We start from the raw sequence: 6,815 nt of genomic DNA, 5'->3' as shown, positions 1-6,815 counted from the left end.
CCATTTTTAATGGAAGAGTTTTAGCATAAGTTTTAGCAGTTGGGGAAGTTTTGCTCAGACATTATCTGCTTCCTCATACTTTAAATTTTGTGGGTGTAAAAAACATGGTAGATATTGTCAATGGTTTGTGACATCTTATGAATAGAAAACATTTTGGTGCAGAAACCAGAATAACTGAAAATAATGCAAATTGGGTCTTTCACATACCTGCTAATTTTTCACTAACTTTCTGATGTCTAAAAAGAAACCAATGACCCACAAAGCCCATGTAATGATTTGGCTGCTGCTTACGGCTCCAACCTCATTTCACACCATCTGTCCATGCATCAGTCACAGGGTCTTCCTTCTGTCACAGCAACACACCTGCCATCTCCTTCCCTCTGGTGATGAGGAAAAGTAAAACAGTTGTTGGAGAGTGAGAAAAGGTCTCTTTCAAGAGATGACATGTCATTTGAAAAGGACAATGAGGTTCCTCTTTGGATTCCTGAGCGCTGTGTGCACCCTGTGGCTGCTGCTGAAGCCCAACATGGCAGAGACCTCTTGGGCCTTCATGAAAAACTCTCCCCTTCTGATGCCAATGGGAATTGAGAGCCCAATATGGCCAGTTTTGACAAGCATTAATGTAAGCCTAGAACTGTAGCCATGCAGTTGGATTCTCCAGAAGGTAATGTATAGTAACTGCTTTTTCAAGTATGTTTGAGAACATGTCACCCAGACACCTTGGAGATTAAGGATAACCCTGAAGGTCACTGACCTCCATTTGTTAACAGTAGCATGCATGCCAGCTAAGCCTTTTCATTTTCCCAATCCTCTTCAAGCTGGTGTAGTACCTACTTTTCAGGAGTGGCTCTGTGCAACATTTATTGGCCTCCTGAAATTCATTTAGCCTCCCTTTGAAGATACCTTAAAATTTATGAGCCTGAATATAGGCATTATAAGACCATTAGTTATGATCCTTATGAGCTGCCTGTTGTTTCTTTATGGTTCTTAGTTGTTCTTTTGCAGAGCTGCCAGCTTCAGTCATGATGGGATCAAGAAAAATGGGCCTTGGTGGTTTGTGTTCCTGGAGTTGTATCCATGCCAGTGGATGCTCACACACTCCAGAAGAGAATTTGACATTGCTGCTGCCGTTGTTGCTGTTATAGCAGTGGCAGCCACTGCTGCTACTGTTTCTGGGATTAACATTTCATAATTGCTTACTACATCTAGCACAGTGGAGACCCTGGCAGCAAAAGTAGCTACCACAATTAGTTAATCTTTCATTCTATTGGGCATGATAAATTTAATTCAATAGTTATATACATTTCGACTGGCTTTGAAAAATTTACATTTATAAACTCAAGTTCCATTTGCTTTTGGGATACCATTTTACAAGGACTCCAATTTGCAGTAAGGCTCATTAAGGAAAGGAATGGCTCAGTTGCCTTTAGCCTACTGGCTATGGGTGAGATAGGACCTCTGTTGGTCTTTTCTGTGTCGAACACACAGATTGCAAGCCCAGTGCCACTTTGAGATCTTTGGCAGCAGTTAACTCTGCAGCTCACACACGATTGAGCCTGTATGATAATGAGTATTCAGAGATGGGTAATACCTGGGGGGCACTCACCAACCTAAGACAGAGTGTCTGTGTGGCCTGGGTAGGTGTCTCCATGACGGGTAAGGTGAGCTGCTGACGCCCCACGCAACCTAAGTCAGAAGCTCATTTTTTAGTAAAAGGGGGACCTGTAGGGCCCTTGTCCCCATTTTGGATAACTGTTGCCTTGCTTGCTGACCTTGACCTTGATATCCTCCCTATGCTAATTCCCTGCCAGGTTCCACCCTCCTGAATACTTAAGGGGAGTTCCTTGTCTGTGTGTCCTGAATAATGGGCGTTAACAGCTTAGATGCAAGATTGTAAAACATCAGTAGCGAACTTCTGCCCTCTAGGGTTCTCCCATTGTGCTGTAAGCCTGTAATTAAGACCTTCCCACTCCTTCAATAAATGGCATTTGGCATTAAATAAATAAATAAAAAAAGAAAAGAAAAGTTCAAGGGTTCATAGCTGGGTAAGACTGATGATTACTATTCTTCTCTGGTAACTTGCTTAACACCTTTGAGCCTGTGGAAACTAGGATGAAGCTCCCTGCCAAGTTCCTGCTTGATTTCCCCATGTTCTAGGACTCACGTGTGTGGTGTCTTCAGCAACAGGGCCTTACTATTCAGTTCTGGAGGGTAAACAAGAGCAACAGCAATAGCCTTACTGGTTTGTGTCTGTGGGACTCCACTAGCTAACAAGTCAGAAGAGGTAGCCCATGCCTGCCCTGGGCTTTTTGTTAGTCTGTGGTTTCTAGGGGCACTGTCATCCCATTATAGGACCGCTCCGTTTAAACTCTTCGGAATTGGGTGTATATGTATTTCAGGAAGACCCAGCAGTAGCAGGTTTCCACATAACTTCTTCCCAAGGTCTTTAGTGTTGTTCCTCCCTGCCTCCCATCCTCTTCCTGCTCTTCCAGCTCCTATCCCACTTAAGCTTTCTTATGCTATTATTCCCCTTGGCCCTTTACTCCACCACATCGTATCTCCTCTCCCTTGAGCCCAGGCTCCTCCATGTCCCATTCCTAATTTCCCAATCCATTTACCTGTAAAATTTAGAATTTCATTTTTAACATCGGACTAAAATTCTATCATGTAGATGTACCACATATTCATTATCCGTTCATCCGTTGATGGATGTCTAGGTTTTCCATTTCCTGGCTCCTGTGAATAAAGCCCATATCACTAAATTTTCGTTTGTTTCCCAGTTAGACAAGTTTTTAAAATACGCACATGATCTTTTCCACCTTTGCCTTGCCTTCTTCACAGTGTTCAGCATCAATTCATGCCAGAAAGGACGACATGCTGAAGCCAGGTAAGGACAATGACTGGTTAATGAGCTGTGGACTGGGGGTGAGTTGGAGCCTTCAGGCTTTAATTTATTATCTAAGATAGGATAAACCATTTTACTAGATTTTCAAAAGTAATAAGTGAGACAATATTCTTGAAATTGCCATTACTATGGTCTTCAGAGACAATTATTTAAACATTGTATGACAATGACACATTTAATACAAATTGCATTTTCTTAGCCATAGGACTAAAATTTCATTTTCAGATACAAATATCCTGGGGCTAGCCACAAATGACCCTTCTTCTCCACTTTAGTCAGTGGGAGGAATACCTAGGCACCTCCACAGGAGTGAGAACAAAGTTCCTTAGCCACCAGGACATGATTAGGATCTGAAGTTTTGGTTCTTATGAATTCCCAGGCATGTACATCAGGATTACTGTTAATTTCTATGTTATTTCTGAACACTTCATCACAACAACCAGCTCAACACTTCGGAAAGTTGCAATAGTGTGAGGATTAATGCGTTCACAATGCCTTTACCTAAAGATGGCTCCAACAATAACATTTTGATGTAATGAAGAAAAGGTTTATCCTTTCCAAGTTTGGTTTGAGAGGAGGAATGGTGAGCCCATCAAAAAGATAAGGGTACACAGAAAGAAAACCAATGGGACAAAATGTTCTTCTTCATTCATGTTAATCCTCACACTTTAAATTTCTTATTTTGTGTATACTTTTTGCCTGAATATACGTCTGTGTAGCATGTGTGTGCTTGGTCTTACAGAGGCCAGAAGAGGGTATTGAATCCCTTGGAACTGGATGGTTGTAAGCCATTGTGTGGATGTTGGGAATTGAACCCAGGACCTCTGGAGGAGCAGTCAGAGCTCTTAACCACTGAACCATTTCTCCAGCCTCAGTTCTCATCTCTTAAAACAGAACACTGTACTTATTTCACGTGTATACTTTACATACATACTTACATATGATATGTGTTAATGTATGTGATGCATTTAATTATAGAGACATTTGATCATGTAATTCTGATGTCATCCTACTTAACATCTAATCAACAGTTCATCTCTTGTCATTCCTAAGACATTTACTCTTTCAAGTGAAAAGCCATGAAGTTTCATGTATTATTTGGTTATTATGCCCCCTTTTTTAGTCTCATTGTCTTATGGAATGTGTGCATTTTAGATTATTTTAGTGCCTTCTTCAATGGCTGTTTGTTTGTTTGGTTTTTTGAGACAGGATTTCTCTGTGTAGCCTGGCTGTCCTGGAACTTACTTAGTAGACCAGGCTGGCCTCGAACTCACAGAGATCCACCTGCCTTTGCCTCTGCCTCCCAAGTGCTGGGATCAAAGGCGTGCGCCACCACGCCTGGCTCATGGTTATTTGTGTGTGTGTGTGTGTGTGTGTGTGTGTGTAGCCAGATTCCTCTACTTTGTGCACTTCTTGTAAACTGGAAATTGGGTCAAAGCTTTGATGAAGCACAAATTAAACTCTTGTGTATGGCGAGAGTACACAATCAGTGGTGCACCGTGTTGACGTCATATCAGCTTGTTCCACTGGGGAAGTGTGCTGATGCACGTCTGTAGTCTAGCACGTGGAGGCCAGGCAAGAGGGTCAACGTTCAAAGCCATCCTCAACTGCACAGCAAGTTCCTGGCCAGCCTGCGCCGCCGAGATCCCATCTCAATAAAATAAATAAGTAATTACTCCAGTAGTGAATGCTTGGTTAAGGAGCTGCACCCTTTCATTGTAAATGTATTTCTTTCTCCTTGAGATTAAGTAGGAATTGTGTATAAATATTTTGAGATTCTATGGTGAAACCATTTTTTTTTCCCCAGAGAAAGACATGTGTTGTTTACAGCGGAACCCTGAGAGAACGTGTGAAGATATGTCATACCTCTGTAGTAGAGAAACACGGAGCTGGCAAGACATGACACATTTGAACAGACAGACACTGTGCCTTTGGCATGCTGGGAGAGGACTTAGTGAAGGGTTCAGCTGGGGCTGCCTCGGCAGTGCTAAGTAAGGGAATCGAGATGAATAAGTTCTGAGAGGAGATGGGGAGAGTGTGAACCTTAAGATATGGTCTCTAGGGCAGAAATCTTTCATTTTTCTCTCTGTTAGTATCAAGTAATCACCTAACTAACCAGGGACCAAAAAGCCAGTGAGAGGAGCTGAAGTTTGAAGGCTGCTGATAGAATGGCCATGGCTTTATGCATATTCTTGAGGGGGGTATGTGTTGAGACACAGTCTTTGCAATGTAGCTCAGGCTAGCCTAAAACTTGCCCTCTACCTGCCTCAGCCTCCTGAGTTTGGGACTACGAGCATTTGCTACATGCTTAGCTGTACAAGGACTAAAGAAAATACTTATTTTTGTTTTGTGTGCATGCATGTTTTGCCTGCATGTATGTATGTGCACTACATGCATGCCTAGTGTCCATGGAGGGCAAAAGAGGACATCAGAGCCCCTGCAACTGCAGTTACAGACAGTTGTGAGATGCCATACAGGTACTGGGAACTAAACCCTGGTTCTCTTGCAAGAACAGCAAGTGCTCTTAACTGCTGGGCCGTTCCTCCAGCCCCCATATATATGGATTTAAAAAAGAAATTTAAAGAGCATGGTGTTGATTTGGAGGGAAGAACACTGTCTTCTTATCTGTTTGAAGTTACAGAAAGCCTCATCTTTGGACATTTGTTTGGGGCTATTCCCAGTATTGGGACAACTTTTCTTTTTAAATATATATTTTATTTTTACTTTATGTTCATTGCTATTTTGCCTGCATGTATGTCTGTGTGAGTGTATTAGAAGCCCTGGAATTGGAGTTACAGACAGGTGCGAGTCACCATGTGGGTGCTGGGAGTTGAACCTGGGTCCTCTGGAAGACAGCCAGTGATCTCCACTACTGAGCTATCTCTCCAGGCCCATGGGACAGCTCTTGAGAGCAGCATGGTGAGATGCTCTGGAACAAGGGGACAGGTAACCTGGGACTTTGTGGTCTCATTCAGATCCACCATCAGGCCAATGGTGGAGGATTGAACCACAGTGGATCTAGGCGAGTCCATTTGCTGCCATATGAGGACGCCAAAGTCCTGAGAACTGTGTATGTGTGTTCTGTGAACCAGATGCAGGACATATAGGAGGGAGAAAGTCTAGGAAACTACTGGATGATAATGGCCCATATAGGCTCATATATTTGAATGTGTAGTTCTCAGTTGGTGGAACTGTTTGGGAAGGATTAGGAGATGTGACCTTGTTAGAGGAGGTCTGTCACTGGGCATGGGTTTTGAGGTTTCAAAAGGCCACACCAGGCCTAGTCTCTCCCTCCGTCTCTCCGTCCCTCCGTCCCTCCGTCCCTCCCTCCCTCCCTCCCTCCCCTCATCTCTCTCTCTCTCTCTCTCTCTCTCTCTCTCTCTCTCTCTGCTTCTATCTTGTAGATATGATGTAAGTTCTCAGCTACTGCTCCAGTGCCATGCCTGCCTGCCTGTTACCATGCTCCTCTCCACGATGGCCCTGGGCTTACCCTTTGAAACTGTAAGCATGCTCCCAATTAAAGGCTTTCTTTGATAGGTTTCCTTGGTCATGGTGTCTCTTCATAGCAAAAGAACAGTAACTAAGACAGAAGCCTACCTCAAAGAGCTTGCTGACACAGGCAAGATTATTTCACAGGAAGGAGAGCTGAAACTTAGAGCCAGAGGATGGGGTGTAGAGGCTGTAAAGAAGCATCCATAGGAAAAGCACTGGCCTCTCCAATGGACCTGTTATGATGTCATGATGGAGGAGAGGTCACCAAGGAAACAACATGGTCCATGAAGAAAAGAAACCGTCTTAAGCTCATCCCAGGATGAGAGAGCCCCAATAGGGCAGTTCTGTTCCCCGTGGGGTGCAGCTTCCCTGCTCTTCAGGAACAGAACCACCACCTCCTCTCTCCCACCGTGAGAAA

At 43.6% G+C, this 6,815-nt stretch overlaps 1 long non-coding RNA gene across 1 annotated transcript; it reads right to left on the bottom strand.

The window, feature by feature from the left end:
- Nucleotides 1–249: 249 nt before the first annotated feature.
- On the bottom strand, nt 250–6,589 carry LOC119086227. Its single transcript, XR_005089450.1, has 3 exons — nt 6,503–6,589; nt 2,806–2,877; nt 250–380 (listed from the first exon to the last, which is right to left on the bottom strand). It is a non-coding gene; the product is annotated as an uncharacterized LOC119086227 (long non-coding RNA).
- Between the last annotated feature and the right edge of the window lie 226 nt (nt 6,590–6,815).

Source organism: Peromyscus leucopus, chromosome 19 (genome assembly GCF_004664715.2).
Source record: "Peromyscus leucopus breed LL Stock chromosome 19, UCI_PerLeu_2.1, whole genome shotgun sequence".
Classification (NCBI taxonomy): domain Eukaryota; kingdom Metazoa; phylum Chordata; class Mammalia; order Rodentia; family Cricetidae; genus Peromyscus; species Peromyscus leucopus.
This window is presented reverse-complemented; position numbering and strand designations above follow the sequence as displayed.